Source organism: Salminus brasiliensis, chromosome 2, assembly GCF_030463535.1.
Source record: "Salminus brasiliensis chromosome 2, fSalBra1.hap2, whole genome shotgun sequence".
In the NCBI taxonomy this organism is placed as follows: Eukaryota; Metazoa; Chordata; class Actinopteri; order Characiformes; family Bryconidae; genus Salminus; species Salminus brasiliensis.
In genome coordinates, this window is record NC_132879.1 from 43,741,883 (window position 1) to 43,759,037 (window position 17,155).

Consider the following 17,155-nt stretch of genomic DNA (forward strand, 5'->3'; position numbering starts at 1 on the left):
GGCCTGCTTGCTGCTTCGTTTCATATGTTCATCGACAGAGAGACGACGCTACATTTGTGGCTTTTATTCCACAAAATCAAACAACACTCGTAGGCAGTCTAAGAAAAGCGCTGGGAGAGCTATTCCCAAACTGATGTCAGCCTGCTCGGATGAAGAAGTGCTCTTCACTTGAAGCCTATCAGCTCCCCGCTCGGACATCAGGTCTGCACAAGCATGCATATGCATACGGCCAGGCCAATGGAGAGATTATGCCCATGAATACATTAGAAGTGCGGAGTCAGGGCAGAATACCAATGCACCGGCTACCCATGGCTGTGTCAAACCAAACAGCACTATAGCTTCTTATTCAACCACAAATCTGTTTGTACAAGCACACTCTGTAATCTTTAGGATGGGCGTTATTTACATCTACACTGGAATGAAGAATTAAAAAGGTCTTGAGAAAATTAGGGCCTGTTCGGCATTAAAGCAGAAAAAGTGGACAAGCAGTGGGTAGTGAGCAACTCTGACGAAGGCCAAATTGGGCTGGCTAGCCGGCTGGGTCAGAACATCTCCAAAACATCAGGCAGGTCTTGTGTGGTATTCTCAGTTTGCTGTGGTCAGTACCTGCTAAAAGGGCTTCCAGAAAGGAGAATCAGTTAACCAGCAACAGGGTGCCCAAGGCTAAGTGATAGGTTAAAGCCAGGGTCACACTGGGCTTTGTCCGCAAAGTTTCACTTGCTAAATCTATGCATTTCAATAATTCGCTGCGACAGGTGAACTTGGCACACAACGTCCAGGTGAGTAAACTTCACCTATCCCCGACCAATAGCCAGCGACTGACACAGTGTGTACTGTCTCTCCTTTCTCTGAGCCAACATGGAGGAAGTGCTGATTGTTACGGTTTTAAAGCATGAGATATTATACAATACAACACAAGCAAGAGGTGGTACACAGTCAATCGGGTGGTGGGACTAGATAGTAATTAACCTTTCTTATGGAATTTTTAAGGTAGTTTTGATAACACATTAGATGGTTTGTGCTGAACCAAAATTAAGTCTCCCCTGCTGTATTTCCGGCCCAACTCGTAGCCACGCCCATTTTGGGAGGCGAAGCAAAATGCAAAAACCCATTGTCACTTAATGCTGGCTATGTTGTGTGTTGTTAATGCTGGCTATGTTGAGTCTATGTCTCAACGGGTCAGTGTTGTTTTGGAGACGGGGAATATTAGTCGGGTAGTTTTAATTATATGGCGGTGCGTTGTACGAAAGCACATCTGCTTTCAGCTCTTAAGCTTGATGTCACACAACCCTGAAGCTTAAATACAGAGCACCTACACACTTTACACACTGCATACTGTTCTCCCAGTTTTGATTCAGTCAATTCGAACAACCTCTCCATTCAGAGGAAAATGTGCATCTGTGTGGGCTATTTATCCGCTGACTGCTCTTGCTTAGTCTGTTTCAGTAGCCCGTTTATACGGGTTGTCAGTGGGCTTTAATCTGAAGGTCTGTTTTAGTCAGAAGTGATGGTGGGGCAGTTAGGTCCTGATGCCCCTGTTTGCTTTACATAGTGCGGAAAAGTTCTGTCCAAAAACCTTTGTGAGAGTAAAGTTGTGAGATTTATACAAAGCTTGAAGAGAAAAATATGGGTCTGATGCTTGTAGACCGTGGCCAGGGCACGTTGTGATATTGACACACATAATTAACTTTAAACAAACAATACTGAATTTATTACCATGGCATAATGGGGTAAATAAAATCTATCCCCTTTCTCCTCTATGCAGAAGCTACCATCTAAAAAATCAATATGCTAAAAAAGTTCCTTGAAGGTTCCTTAAAGGTTTCTATACATTAACACAGTTCCCTGGGCTCCCCTTAATGAAATGTCTGTGACATGCTTTAATCAAAGTACCAAAGCGATCCAGAACCAGCAGTACCCTTTTCACCATGTCTAAATAGCACTCAAATCAGAATGAGAACAGCTGGTTTAAAGGGCTGTTTCTTTAAATGATAATGAGCCACTGCTTACCCCACCCTTCACCTATGTCATTTATTATTCCTCTCAATGGCTACACAAAGTCTAAGACAAGTATAAACTCTTAGACAAGTATTTTATTTGTCCCTATTGTCACGAACTAGCTATGGTTTACTTCACCTTGAGTTCATATCTTGCTCTCTTTCTCCCTCTTTCTCTGTCTGGCTTGCTCTCCTGTGCCACATTTACACACACGAACATTTTTACACACAGCTGTAGTCCTGTGTAATTTTCTGTCCTTGGGTTTCTAGCTGCTCAAATCAGAAATGAGATACACTCATTATGCAGTTCATTTTTATTTCCTATCTATCTGCAGTCATTTTTTTGTCAAAGGGTATGTTAAATGTTTCAATAGATGCAAAACTTAAAACAAAACATTTGAGAATAATCTGCAGGTTATGTTCTACACCAGTTAAAGGACCATCTGGGACCTCAAAAGTCTTCACAGCACAACTAAGCTGACCCTTCTGAGAGGAGATGAATATGAGGGATGTTTACCTGCCCTCAGGGGTAACTCAGTGCTAATAAAGAGTTTAGGAAAGAACACACAGGTGATTACCCGGCATTTCAAAAGGTCATTGTAAGGTTGCAAGCAAGTCTGTGTGGTTTGTTCTTACATGATGAGAAGGTTCGTAATTACCCTGAGCGTTACGTTGGCGATGGAGTGGCGCCTGCACCAGGGCATCCTGGGAGGTAGAATCAGGGTTAACCCCTCTGATTGGGGTTAACAAATGGCTACTTTGCATAAGGGTGGAGTTTTATTAGTGGCCCTGCTGGAAGGGGTGGGAGCTCTGCTAGTTAAAGCAGGGAAAAACATGAGGTGGAGAAGGTGTGTATCGATGCGGTTTAATAAATCGGTGTAGATCTGAGACGTTGCAGTAATTCACTGAATGGCGTGTACAGTATACTATGATCATATTTACCCCTATAGAGTATGCTGCACTTATCACTGGTGATAAAAATATATATATATTTCTCATTAATAGGCCATTCAGACATTCAGGGAAATTCTGTGAAACTAGCTACATCTGGATTCTCTGTTTTCAACTAATAACATTTTTTTGTGTGTTTTTAAGTTAAACAAATGAGATATTATATGATTTTTATGCAGTTCTGGAGAAAGGGAATTACTGCAAAAAGACCAAATTAAGCACTGCTCAGAGAGGGAAAAGCCAGTAAAACAAGCGGCTGCTTGGCCAAAAAGCTAACCCTAACAGGCCCTACAGCAATTTCCTTAGCTAGCTAACTTGGCTGGTCACAGAGGCCATCGAGAGGACAGCAACACTTTCTGGTTAAGACTCTGGAACAACAACAACAACAAAAAGATTAATAACTATTAATAACTACAGTCACAACTGTAATCGTAATTGTACATAATCTGTCAATTGTACATAAACACTAGTTGCTATACTTATTTCTGCACTGCACACCTTGTTTACATACATGATGCTGTTTACAGTACCAGGTGGCTCCTGAACTTACTGTTTTACTCTTCATTTACATGCACAACACATCGCTGCTCTACATATTATTCCATTTTACTATTAGTATAGGAACTTAGTCTGGACCTCAGTCATTCAGCATTCATGCACACATTTGCATTTGTACATGCTCAGATTTGTATATCTTTTGTATTTAATGTATTGTCTTTGTACTTATTGTCTCTGCTACCTGTCTCAAGTTTTGTCTTTTGTCCTTGCACTATTATATCATGTCCCACCTATTCTGCACCAGAACGTAACTGAGTTTTGTTGTACTGTGGAACCCTGTATTAGTATAAGGACAATAACGTTGAATTGAATTAAATTGGATGGTTCTTGCTACGGTGTTAAAAACACAAAAGGAAAAGCTGCAGGAAAAAGCTGTATAAACCAGCCAATCAAAGCTCATAGTTCATACTTTTTTCACAAAGACACTGTAAAGAGAAACTGTATGTTTTAAAATCAGACAATAGTGTTATAAGCAAGCTCATAAATCCAAAGTCATATAATTACTACATTAAAGGGCAAGTTAAAATACTGGATAATTGCATTCAATGGCACATTTAAGTATCATCAGTGATGAATTTTTCACTATGCCCAATATACATTTTGTTTATTTAAGCAGCTTTTACACTGAAATCTGGAAATTCACCACTGCGCTATGAAACACGTTCTTTCTAACGGGATGCTTGTTGCAGATGCAAATTGTCTCTGTGCAGCTGTAAAAAGGAGTTCACTGTGTGCAGACGTGCAGCGTCATCCAAAGTTCAAATGATTTCAACGTTTGCGTTGCCCATTGGAGAGCAGTGAGTGCGTCTGGTAGTTCCCTCCAACATGGAGGAAAGGCTAGTTTTAGCTAGTTTCTGAACACGAAGAGCTACGTAATACCAGTCTGAAAAACTTTTTTTTCTGTTAATTTGACTCTCCTTGTTACAAAGAGCACCTCCCACTTTTGCTCCCAACCGGCAAGCGCCATGCAAACCTAGTGTAACCTAGAGTAGCAAGCGCAGCGCATACTGCCTTTAGTGTGAAAACAGCTTTAAGCATTTCAGGAAAACGTTGGACAGTTTACACTTGACAAATCAAATAACCTATTTGGATGCTTCATTGGTTCTTTGCAAATACAAGAAAAGATGATTGTATATGGTTCTTTAAACAGCTTTTAAAAAAAGGTTCCAGCACTGATTCAAGTCAAAGAACATTTATTTAGAATACAGAATCAATGGTCCCTCAAATACAACGAAAATCTGTTGTAGATGTTTTTCCAAGAGCCAAAAAGGGTTCCAAAAAGGCTTCCACTACTGTTACAAGTTCTTTAGTAAATGCAGTGGTTTAACCATGATAACTTATAGAACCATCTGAATTCTTGAAAAGCTCGTTGCTTTGTTCAGTGGTCCTTCAAACACAAAACCTGTGGTAGATGTTTCCTTCAAGAGCCTTTTAAAATTGTTCTACATAACATCAAAAAAGGGTTCCTTTACTGCCATTACTATGTGCTTAAAGGATTCTTTAAGGCTTCTTTAGTAAATGTGATGATTCAATATATGACAATGTCGATAGAAGGAATGATTTGATTGCTTGAATGAGTCTACTTGTTCACATGGTTCTTCAGGAATAAGGAAAACTTCTTGTCTATGGATTTTATAAAGAACCTTAAAAAAATGATTCTATATAGCACCAAAATGAGTTCCACCACCACTACGAATTAAAGCCCCCTTTTTTTAGTACTATATAGAACCATTTTTGCTTACAGTTTTGCATCAAAATGGACCCTGCACAGCAGCCAAATGAGCAAGGATATCGGAAGCTTGTTGCTCTGTGAGGCCCGAGTGCCTGCAGTCTGGCCGAATAAATGTTTCATCTGGGCCATCCTCGGTGGACCTGTCGGTGGACCAGTCAGCACTGAGTGAGGGGCTGTAAGACGGAGCGAAACATTACCTGTTATCTTCGGAGTGCGCAGAGCAAGAGACAATGGGCCAGTCCACTAATGTCCTCTGACAGCGCGACCATAAAAAGAGTTAAGAGAGTCTGACCCAGCACTGTTTTGTGTGTGTGACAGTAGAGTGCCATCTGAAAGGACATCTCACACGGTGACACCTGCATTTCATCACACACGCGCACACCGCCATCCATAATTCAGTCCAATGGCCACTAGGACGCCTCTCCCCTGTGGGTCCCTAACCGCAGGGATGGGGGGATTAAACTTTTAACAGCACATGACAAAATGGAACAGGATAAATAAATAAACTGAAATGGCCTCTGGATGCACAGTCAGCGTGTGTCATGCACAAATACCTCTCTCCAACACACACACAAGGTCCACTCACGCTTGTCATTCACAAATGTCGCAAATGAAGGCAGGGTGTTTCACTCCAACAGATGCTGTGGCCCTGCAAGTATGCTATTACAATTTCCTGATGCTTTAACGCTGAAGTAGGATGAGGGGACCAGCAGTCCAGTCAGTTGTGTGCTGTTTGTTCAAATATGTGTGACCTGCTTTCCCCAGCAGTGATACAAAATTCTGATATTGTGAGGGCAATTTGTTTTTTTTTTTTAATTCAAAAAGATTAACTAAACAAACAAACAAACATTGGTTGCAGAGGTTATTATTATTATTATTATTATTATTATTAATAATAATAATAATAATAATAATAATAAGTGGAAATACCCCATACATATTATGCACATACATATATGTGGGTGCGTTGTACGTATTTGTGTGTCATTTTCTTCCAGTGATCATTATGAGGCTGTGAGGGCAGTTGTGTGGTCCAGCAACGCTCTGAATATTAAATGGCAGATGACCTTGACTGGGGAAGACCTCGTGGCACTGCATGCTGATGACATCAGACAGGGCTGCCGAACCCCCCTGCCGGCAGAGACCTTTCCCACAATGCCAAGCCCCCTGCCCACAATGCCCCTCTCTCATTCCTGCACCAACCACAAAACACACACAGTGGCCACAGCAGTGACATGAATCTAATCAGGTCACTATGACCAATGAAACAACAATTAGCGTTTAATGTCTGACTAGTCAAATTACTGATCCAGCTCAGCTACAGAAGCAATGATCAACAATCTGAATCTGAACTTGTTATTTTTATTTTTTACCAGTCAAACTTAACTATATTTACTAGACTTATTTTAAAGGAACTCTATAGACTTAACTATAGAGGAAATAATTTAAACCAGTAAGGCTGTAGACTTTACAAAAAGTTAATTATTTGAACTTGTCTGACTACAAATATAAGTAAAGAAGAAAGATTTTAAATATAGACTTAACTATAGACCTAACTATAGAGGAAAGGATTTTAACTAGTCAAACTATAGACTTAACTCTAGAAGAAAAGATTTGAACTAGTCAAACTATAGACTTAACTCTAGAGGAAAGGGTTTTTACTAGTCAAACTATAGACTTAACCATAGAGGAAATGGTTTTAACTAGTCAAACTATAGAAGTAACCATAGAGGAAAGGGTTTTTACTAGTCAAACTATAGACTTAACCATAGAGGAAAGGGTTTTAATAGTCAAACTATTAACTTAACTATAGATTAAAGAGTTTTTACTAGTCAAACTATAGACTTAACTATACAGAAAAGAGTTTTGACTAGTCAAACTATAGACTTAACTATAGAAGAAAGGATTGTAACTAGTCAAACTATAGACTTAACTATAGATGAAAGGGTTTTGACTAGTCAAACAATAGACTTAACTATAGGGGAAAGGATTTTAACTAGTTAAACAATAGACTTAACTATAGAGGAAATTATTTGAACCAGTTAGGCTATAGACTTAACTCTACAGTAAATTACTTAAACCAGTCAGACTACAGATATAAGTATAGATTTTAACTAGTCAAACTGTAGACTTAACTATACAGGAAAGGATTTTAACTGGCAAAGTCTGTTTCTTTCTCTTTATATTTTTCTCTCTCTCCTTTTCTCGTTCTCTCACCCCCTCTATCTCTCTTCCTCTGTGGATGAGAGTGCCTGTGTGTGTGCGTGTGCGAGCTTGCATCTATAATTGTGTGTGTCCCCGCTATCTGCACCTCTCTCCTTCAGCTCATTGGCAGACTAGCCGAGCTCAAACTGTTCAGCTGTGCCTGTTCCAAACCCAATAATTACAGCTTGTCAGAAAGAATTAATTTTCTCATTTCTCATAAAGATGTGTAAAAATTACCATGTTATTATACACCGACACTCTCCGGAGGCACGCACCAAATTTAATTTAGAATTCTTCCTGCACATTAAATTAAATCCATAAATAAGAGTTTAGGCGTCGGTGGGGAAGCATATGTTCGTTAGGCTGAACAGGCTGCCTGGCCCCGCGCTAATGTCTATTGTAACGTTTTAATAGCTTGCGCCGCCTAAGCACCAATAAATTCCCATGATCGCGCTGGCCGGCGGCCGGACGGCCGGCCATTTCTGAGGCGCCGGGGATGCTCCACGTCTCTGAAGGAAGGTCTGAGGTGGAAAGAGAAAAAGAAAAAGAGAGAGAGGGGGGAAAGAGAGAGAGAGAGAGAGAGAGAGAGAGAGAGAGAGAGAGAGAGAGATGTGGGTGTGCTGCATTTTTGGCTACTGAGAAACATGGGAAGACATAATCAAAGCAAAGGAACAAGCTGGAGACCAAATGTGAGGGATTATGGGCTAGAAGCATCTACATGCTTTACAGCGGGGCTGCCCTTACCATTGACTTTATTACTAATCCCTACTCTATACAGACAAAAGTATTGGGACACCTGCTCAGTCATTGTTTCTTCTGAATTCAAGGGTACTAAAAAAAATGTATCCTGCTTTGGTTGGAGTATCTGCCTCTGTCCAGGGAATGTGTTCTACTACATTGGAGCAAAGCAATACAGGATGTTGGATGATCACCACCCCACCTCATCTCCAACTCCCCAACTCATCCCAAAAGTATTGGATGGAGCCCCATCATTCCAGAGAACACAGTTCCACTGCTCCGCAGCTCAGTGCTGGGGGGGCTTTATACCCCTCCAGCCCACGTCTAGCATTAGGCACGGCGCCAGTAAGTCAGCATGTTTATCTGCTCCAAAGAGTTCTATTCTACTGGCAGTATTTTTCCACTGAGACTAGATAAGCTGTGAGTGTGCATTTGCATATCTATGTCAGCAATGGGTGCAAAGGGTTGTCAACAAATATTTGAACACGTTTGGTGTATTTTGTGCTTCCACTCAATGGTGGTAGACCCTTGGTGCTGTAGATAGCACACTGGAAAGAAGGACAGCTCTGTGGCTTTTACTGTGGGCCGTGAAGAAGCTCAGACCAAAGACACACAAAACATCGGATCTGAATTTGACAGTGTTGTCCAAGCTTGTGAAACCAGAGCTACCCTATATTGCTAACATTATGTTCACACAGCAGGTAAAAGTGGCACCAATCTGATCTGATCTCTGAACACTAAATCTGACGTTTATATTTCAGATTTAGGCCACTATTAATGTGTTGTATTGAATACTGATACATGTCCGATACTTGGCAATGCGGCTCAGTCGGAACAGCCAGATCTGAATGAATGACTTTTACATCAATCCAACTTCACATTTGTCATGTGTCATGTGAGGAGAAAGGAAAATGGACGCCATACAGCAAGGGAGGTTTTCAGTGACGGGATAGTGAGGTAACAGACCTCCAAAATATTTGGGGTGATGTGATGTTCTGTGTTTCTAACAAAAATTAGAAAGCCTCTTACAACCTCTCCGGGTTTAATTTTTTCTTTTTGAGAAATGGCCTAACACGGCCACAGGAGGACGTGGCTGCAGGGTCAAAGGAAACTAAATAAATTGGATTTCTTGATAGCGCACACTCTTTGGACGAATGTCAAATATAGGTAGTGCCTACAGAAGATTACAGAACATATCAGATTGGTGGGAAAATCTTACCTGCTATGTAAACATGTCCTTAAATTCTTCAGCAAAACGTAGGTGACTGTGCTTCAAGGAGTCCATAATAACAATATCACATGTGTGCTGAATATCACAATATGCTTTATGACTGAGGATCAGCAATTGTCCAAGTCTGTTCATAGCAACAGATGGGCTACAGTCTCTAACTGTACACCTGAATGGTGGACCTACAAGGTAAGTGCTTCTTGCACTTAAAGTGGCCAGTGATTGGATCTATGATGCGTCTGTGCATCTATTATGTTTCTTCAGTAACAAGCTCTTCGAATCCTGAATAAGAATAATAAAATCATGCCATTACCAGTTTGTAGAGGATTTGATGGAGCAGCAACTGTGTGGGTTGCCTAAGCCAATGTTTTTCTGTGCCTATTATATCATATCATTTCATATGCGCTGTGCATCCACAGCAGCAGGATGAATCATATATCACTAGCATCGACGGTGAGGCGCTCAGGGATTTCAGAAAGTTAAGAGCGTCTTTTGTCCGCTGGAATTCAGAGCTTTTAGCACAAGCGTCCGCAGAGAGTGTGGCGCATGAGAGGGTGAGACAGAACGTAAGAATGAAAAGCAATGCGTAAATATGAAGGGAGGAACACAGATTCTTGCTGTCAGGGGCCAGAGGATGCCGGCCTACTCCTGCCATGGCGCACAAGAGGTGGACACACACACACACACACACACACACACACACACCCACACACAGTGGGCAGTGCCACAGTCGGCAATGACAGAAATAGACTGAAGACACTGCCAAATGAGTCTCCTAGGCTCCATGAGACATGACTACAAGCTGTGAGACTGTGTCCTCTCTGACACACTCCATAGCCCGTCTGTGATACAGTCCCACGCAGTCGCTCAAACACTCACACACATGCACATATGCACACGCAAGTATATAGGCCACATGGTACATGTAATCCATGAGAACAGAGAACTACTCCAATGCTAGGACACTCAGATCAGCACACACACACACACAAAGTGAGGGGTCATTAGTGGTGCCTTTCAGGAGAGTAAAGCTCAGAGGCCCTAACATCTCATACTCACTTGTTTACACACACATTCATACATATATGTATACATACAAACACTGACCTACTGCGGCCCTTAGACACTGTATATACAACTGTACGAAGACTCAAAGACCAGTTACAGTACACTGGGTGCTCAAATCCAAACCAGTTTGCTAATATTAGCATTGTGTGTGTCGTGAAGATATGAACAATCAATGAATCACAAACATGGAAGAGGAGTTGTGAATGAACAGCAAATACAAAGAGGGAAATGTATGTGTGTGTATGCATGTGTATGTATATTTGATATATTGCCAGGACTAGACAATCAGTGAAGCTACAATGTCAATTGTAAAGTCAATGTGTTCTTTAAGTGCTGCCTTAGAAGCTTTTTGCCCTAGGAACCTTTTTTGGTTCCTCTAAAGAACGAGAACCTTTCTCCTGGAGATCTACCTTCCTGTAGGTTTCACCTGTCAACTCAAATCTAATACACGCCATTCAGCTAATCAAAGCAATAATTTGATGGATAAGGTGAGATGGATCAGGGTTGGAGCTAATGGTGAACACTAGTTTACATGGGGGGTTCCTTCATGTAAGGGTTCTATTTCAGTTTAATATCCAATATTGCAAGTTTTCTGTTCTTTTCTTTTTTTCTTTTCTTTTCTTTTCAAGTTTACTTTTCTGTCAGCACACCTGAGCAGAAGAACAGTCCTATGTGATGGGTCCTTGTTTTGTGATGGGTCCACTTGTTTTATATGCAACGTTCATAAAGGCATAGAACTAAGTCTGAAGAAGGAACTATTTCGCCAATTTTGAATGTCCTGCATGTTTCCCTTTCCCTTTCCACATAATAATTTGGTTGATGCAAAATACACTATATGGACACCTGCTCATTCATTGTTTCTGCTGAAATCAAGGGAAATAAGGAGCTTGTTTTGTAGTAACTGTCTCTACTCATCCCAAAAGTACTGGATGCAGTACCATTAATACAGAGAACACCATTACTCTATTGGCAATACTATCTATAGGGACCAGACATGCTGTGTGTGTGTGCACATCAGTGAGAGCAAAAGCTGCAACTTAAAGTAGGTGAATGCATTTATCAGAAGGGGTATCATTAGGACATGCAGTGTATTCCAATTTGTGACCAATGTAAACATTTGAATCATGTAGATTTAATTTTTTGTATGCATTATATACAAGAAACCACTTGTTCACAACAAACCATTCTGAATGATTAGTTTAGATTTTAACCAATCAATTATTTTAAAAAAATCACCTACTAAAATGTTTGTTGGGAACCAATTGTGGTTCTTCTATGCCATCACTGCAAAGAACTCTTTTTGGCACCTTTATTTATAACAATGTAGTTCTTATAAATCATTTTTTCGCATACATATTTATAAAGAAAAGTTACATTTCATGTCAGAATATTATGAGCACCCCTGGTTTGGAATGTATTCAGCCCATTATATCAGCTCCTGGGGGGTCCTGACCATTAAAGATCAGGAAATAAAGAACTAAAAAAGTATGCAGAGAAACAGATGGACTACCGTCTGTAATTACAGAACTACAAAGTGCTACTTTATGGTAAAAGTGGAGCTGATATGGTAATGAGTTGAGTTCAGTCCAAACCAGGGTTGGTCATAATATTCTGATATGAGGGCTCTACTATTGGACAAATGTGTGTGTGTGTGTGTGTGTGTGTGTGTGTGTGTGTGTGTGTCTGTGGTTTTTTGAGTCGAGTTTAATAGAGAAAGTCTACCAAGACTACATACCCGATTGCAGATGGGGTGATGAGGTTTTGTGGAAAGTTCTGGTCTTCAGAATCCAACTGAAAAAACAAATGAAAGCAAAAGAGAGAGAGACAGAGAGGAGAGAAACAGAGAGGGAGAGCAGGTTAGACACTGCCTTGCAAAGCTTTTTCTCAGCACTGAACCATTTGGCATTCCAGAAATAAATTTCATTTAATGTCGACTCTAATTGTGCGCTGGAACCACAGAACATTTTTTCCATTCACAATAAAAGCTGGATATAAGGTTGCTTTAGTCATGTTTACAGTGACTGCTCGATCTATTCTCTGTGCTCGGGCACTGGGTGAACTTCTGGAACTCAGGATGAACACGAGGGAGACGTCCCCCTCTCCCCCTTTCACAAACAACTTCAAAACCCCTCTAATCCCCCTCCCGCAACATATCACTGAGCATGTAAATCGTATCGTACTTAAGATGTCACTTTCTGTGTTTATGGGCCGTAAACTGGGAGTGCGTGTAGAGTGGAGTGGATCCTCTTATGCTGTATCAGTGCTCTTGGCAGCTTCCCTCTGTGTCCTCAGCCCAAGTCCTAAATTCACTCCTAGCAAATAAATTAGGGATGCCCTGATTCGATCTAAAAGACCAGTATCGGAGTCTTACAGACAAATTTTATTGAACTGGTATCTCAATATTAAGTACAGTCAAATTCTAAGGCTTTTTTTATACTCAATGCACTGTGCATGTTTACAGCCCTGTCATAAGAGTGGTCATTCTGCAACTTGCAGCAAAGACTGTGGAAAATAAAAGCGGTTCAGCAGCCACTTCTTCAGCAATGGCAACACGTGCAATGCAGTTCCGATAAATTGCAATAAACTGGACATTGGACATAGACAAAGTAGAATTTATAGGCAAGACGACCATCTTTGCAATGCCACCTCGCAAAATTTGTTAAAGTTAAAGAAATAATGTTACAAGATTTTACACAAATATGACAGCGTTACTTAGTGCCTGGCATATTATAATGACATATTACATAGTGTCTGGCATATCTTACCTACACTGGATTGATTTTCCTAACTGTAACAACCGTTGAATTAGTAAAACCAACTTTGAAGATACATTTTCTATAAAATTTTGACCAATTCAGACTCATTATTAATGAACTGATAAAAACTAGAAGCTGCCCGTTCTTCTGCTGCACAAATCAAATGGGCAGTGACTAGACAGGCTTGTGTAGCATTCGAGGTGACGCTGCTGGGATGAAGAGCAGAGGGAGTTGTGTAGTCTGAAGGAGGGTTGGGACCTTTCATTAGACAGGCTGCGTTTTGCTGAAGCTTTGTAATCTTGCCTGCTGTCCTGTGTAATCCGGAGGACGCGTGGATTTCCGTATTGAGAGGGCATGTAAGGGCAAGCGAGAACATGGGGAGCTGAACAGCCCTAATGAACATTTGAGCTTTTCATTTATTTTTGTTTATATCAGAATTTATGCATGACTGTTAAAAGTTTGGAATTGCTCACAATTTATGTTTTTATTTTGTTATATACTGTACATTAAGAACAGTGGGTCCAGATTGAACTAGACTAGAAAACTGAACTGGAATTATTCATGTAATAAATAAAAACTGCAAGGCCAAATGGTTATTAAAGCTGTATTGTCCCCTTCTGCGCTGGTGTGGATGCGTTAGATCCGGTTGTGTTTTCTTTTTACATTTGCTGTGTTGCTAAATCAGGACCAGGAAGTGCACAGCCTCTTGTAGTAATAATAGTCTAGTCTTGCAGTACAACTACAGGGCTACTGTAGCTAGCTAACACTAACTTACTTACTGAAGCCATAATTCATTTACTTTTACCATTCATCACACTTGTGACAAATCATGCCAAGTGCAAATAATGTTGAAATCCACATAAATTTGGAGCCAATAAGCAGATCCATACATTATTAACCCCCTCCCCCCCATCAAACAGTTCTGTGGCCCCAAGTACAGTTAGCTAACCGTGAAATTTGGACCCAGAAAAGTTACACTCTGTGATTAGTTGGGAAAAGAAACCTTGGATTTTTTTACAATATATATAGATTTTTTATCAAACCATGTTTGGAACATGTGTCATTCTGAATATTAATTTTCCATATTTTAGTCTATGAAATATTAATTTCATTTATGACACTTTCACTTTATTTGCACTTGCCGCTTATTTGCCTGGACGCTCAAAATGTCTTAATTTATTCACTGTATGTTGTCTATGCACATAACAATAGATTATACATGCTAAATGTACATTAATTAACGCAAAGCATTAAACGTGTCCATAGGCTAATATTGAACTGTAGACCCTGAGGACTGGTATTATTAGCTGTAAAAGAAATCTAGTAAAATAAAAGACAATTTCCATACAGATAAACTCAAATTCTAACATGATCATCTAGGCCAAATGGCCTTCAGATTGTGCAGAGGCTGTCCTGGGGTCAGCCGGGGAAGTCGTGGACCACCCTGACGCTGTGCTGCTGATGTATTGTGCACACAGAATCAGCAGCACTCAGAAGATGTCTACACAACGGCTTATAGATGAAGTACGGTTCGCAGCACAAACAATGGCGTGTGGTATTCAAAACAGGCTGCTCTAAATATATACAGTAAGACAGTATGCATTTGGATTTGCGTGGTGCAGGTGAAAAAACAGAATATGGGTAGGACTGGCACTTTTACTTGATTAAACTCAATTATTCCATTAAGAAAACATAAAAATGAATTATCAGTGATTACACTCAATTTCTTAAAGCTTACTTTTAGAGTAAAAAAGCTGTCAGACAGACATGTTTAAACACATATGGCCCTATTTTTATGGGCACAGCACAACACTAAAATGCAAAATAGTAAAACACAACAATATATAGATAATATCAGATAAATAAAATAATTTCACAGGTTAAGGATTACAGCAGGGCTCCCCAATCACAGGATGCTGCAGTTCCTTGTTTAACCAATAGATCAAATTACAGAGCTCAAGTACAGCTGCAGCAACGCTTTACATATGCTTTACTATTTCCAAGAATGTGTAAAACTAATGCACCTTGTCAAGGAAGCAGAGTAAAGACACCACTAACTGGATACCCCTTTTCCAGAGTACATAACTCAGCCCAGTACAGTGACTATCAGAACACAGCAGGGCTACCAAAAACCAAAAAACACCACTAACCACATAAACCAGTGCAGACCACATTTAACTACGACCAAAAATACAGCAGTAGAAGGTGGAAAGTTAAAGGAATTTCGTCTGTTTCCAGTCAGAAGCCCTGCACCATGATGCATTACCATGTTTGTTTTGAAAGGTTAACATGTCATCCAACAACACCCTTGATCAGTATAGGCACCCAAATGATCGAGCTGAAAGACGATGGATGATCGATATTAACTCCAAAAACACTAATCGGTCATCTCAAAAGGCAAGGAACCAAAAGCCCAAAAGCAAGTGCAGCTCATAACTATAAGAATGGTGATAAGACCACTGAGTTGAAGGAGTCCTGCAGTGGGACAAAATTTCTCTTTGCCTTATGAGACAGTAATTAACAACTACAGGAAAATGGGTGTTGAATATCTTTTATTATTAAATACGTAAAACGTCCATCACACAGTATTTGGATTCCTCAAGGCCCCTTTCACTCATTATTATGTTTTTGTTTAAGATATAAATGTCATTTATTGTTTGATACATGCACAAATTAAGGAATTCAGACAGGAGGCAAACAAACTTTTTCACAGCCCTGTATATGATGTTCAGTGCTTAAAGGCATGTCTGCTTTACAATTAGTAGTGACTGAACTAAACTTCAGTCAAGAATCTCAGGTTTTATTTCATTAGTGTTTGGATAACACTCATTCATTCAATTCATTCTGAAGTGAGTGATGTTAATAGGGTCAAAGAATTACCATTTTGAGCTTTTATTTGAAATTATGGACCACACAACGTGTTTTTAAAAAAAAGGCTTTTAGACTAACTTTTTTTTTTTATGGAGTATGTTTCTATTTTCTTCTAAAGGCTGTGCAAGGTTCGTTATTGTTCATTTAAGTTGACTGTGTATAAAAACTCTCCATTAATCTTGAAACGAATCTTTAAACACATGTCAGTATACATGTGCAGATCAATTTCACTCCTTTTAGAGAACCTAGTTGCTAGTATATGTATGTGTGTACATGAATCTGTAAGTATGTCTGTTTGCAAGCTAAGCTCTTGCTTCAAGTATAGTCTTATTACCCCTGGGGAGCCCATAAATACAGTCAGAGTGCTGCCTCTGATTGAAATCTCCTTTTGTTTGCCAGCATTCAGCGCTGTGCCTTTTTTTTCTTTCCCATCTCGCTATCTCTTGATAGCGTTCTGCTCTGGGAAGCTGAAAGCACGGGCCTGAAAGACTGGACTGAGTCGCTGGCTTGAATGCGCTCCATAGTTCTCGCTGTCCGGCCTATTCATCCGCAGGCCGTGAGAGCCGTGGGCTAACACCTCCGGAACAATGCCCCAAGAAGTAATGCCCACCTTCCTCAGCCTTGGCCTCACACACTCGTCTGTCCCACGTTACCATCTGGTTTCCCTGAAACAGCTGCTTAGTCTTGCCTGTGTGACGCGCTAGCTGGCGTCGTGTGGAAGCGCTGTAAGAAGCTAATGTAAGTGCATAATGGCGGATAAGGAGAGCAAGCAGTAAAAAGCATTAAAGGCAGAGAAGACTAAGCCTTTGTTTCCCTGGCCCGGGTTACATAAAGCAGCCCTGTAGAAAGGAGGCATTGTGGCGGTCAGGAGAGTAAAGTGGGCCCGTGGCTTGTTTTTGTTTGTAAGATGGAGAGATGAAGGGATGGGAGAAAGGGAGAGCGAGAGCGAGAGATAGCATGGGACTGCAATCTTATATAAGGGACTGGGAAGAAGTGTACAACTGCTCGTTGTTTTCTTTGGTCTCGCAGATGGATGCAGAAAAGGACGATA

At 40.4% G+C, this 17,155-nt stretch overlaps 1 protein-coding gene across 3 annotated transcripts in view; it reads right to left on the reverse strand.

Annotated features, from left to right (window-relative positions):
* sox5 (SRY-box transcription factor 5) overlaps nucleotides 1–17,155 on the reverse strand; it is a 262,222-nt gene that overhangs the window by 152,380 nt on the left and 92,687 nt on the right. For all 3 annotated transcript variants that reach the window (XM_072672872.1, XM_072672870.1, XM_072672871.1), the window contains exon 3: nucleotides 12,213–12,268. The gene's annotated coding sequence lies outside the window, so the exon portion shown is untranslated. The remainder of the gene's footprint in view (nucleotides 1–12,212; nucleotides 12,269–17,155) is intronic.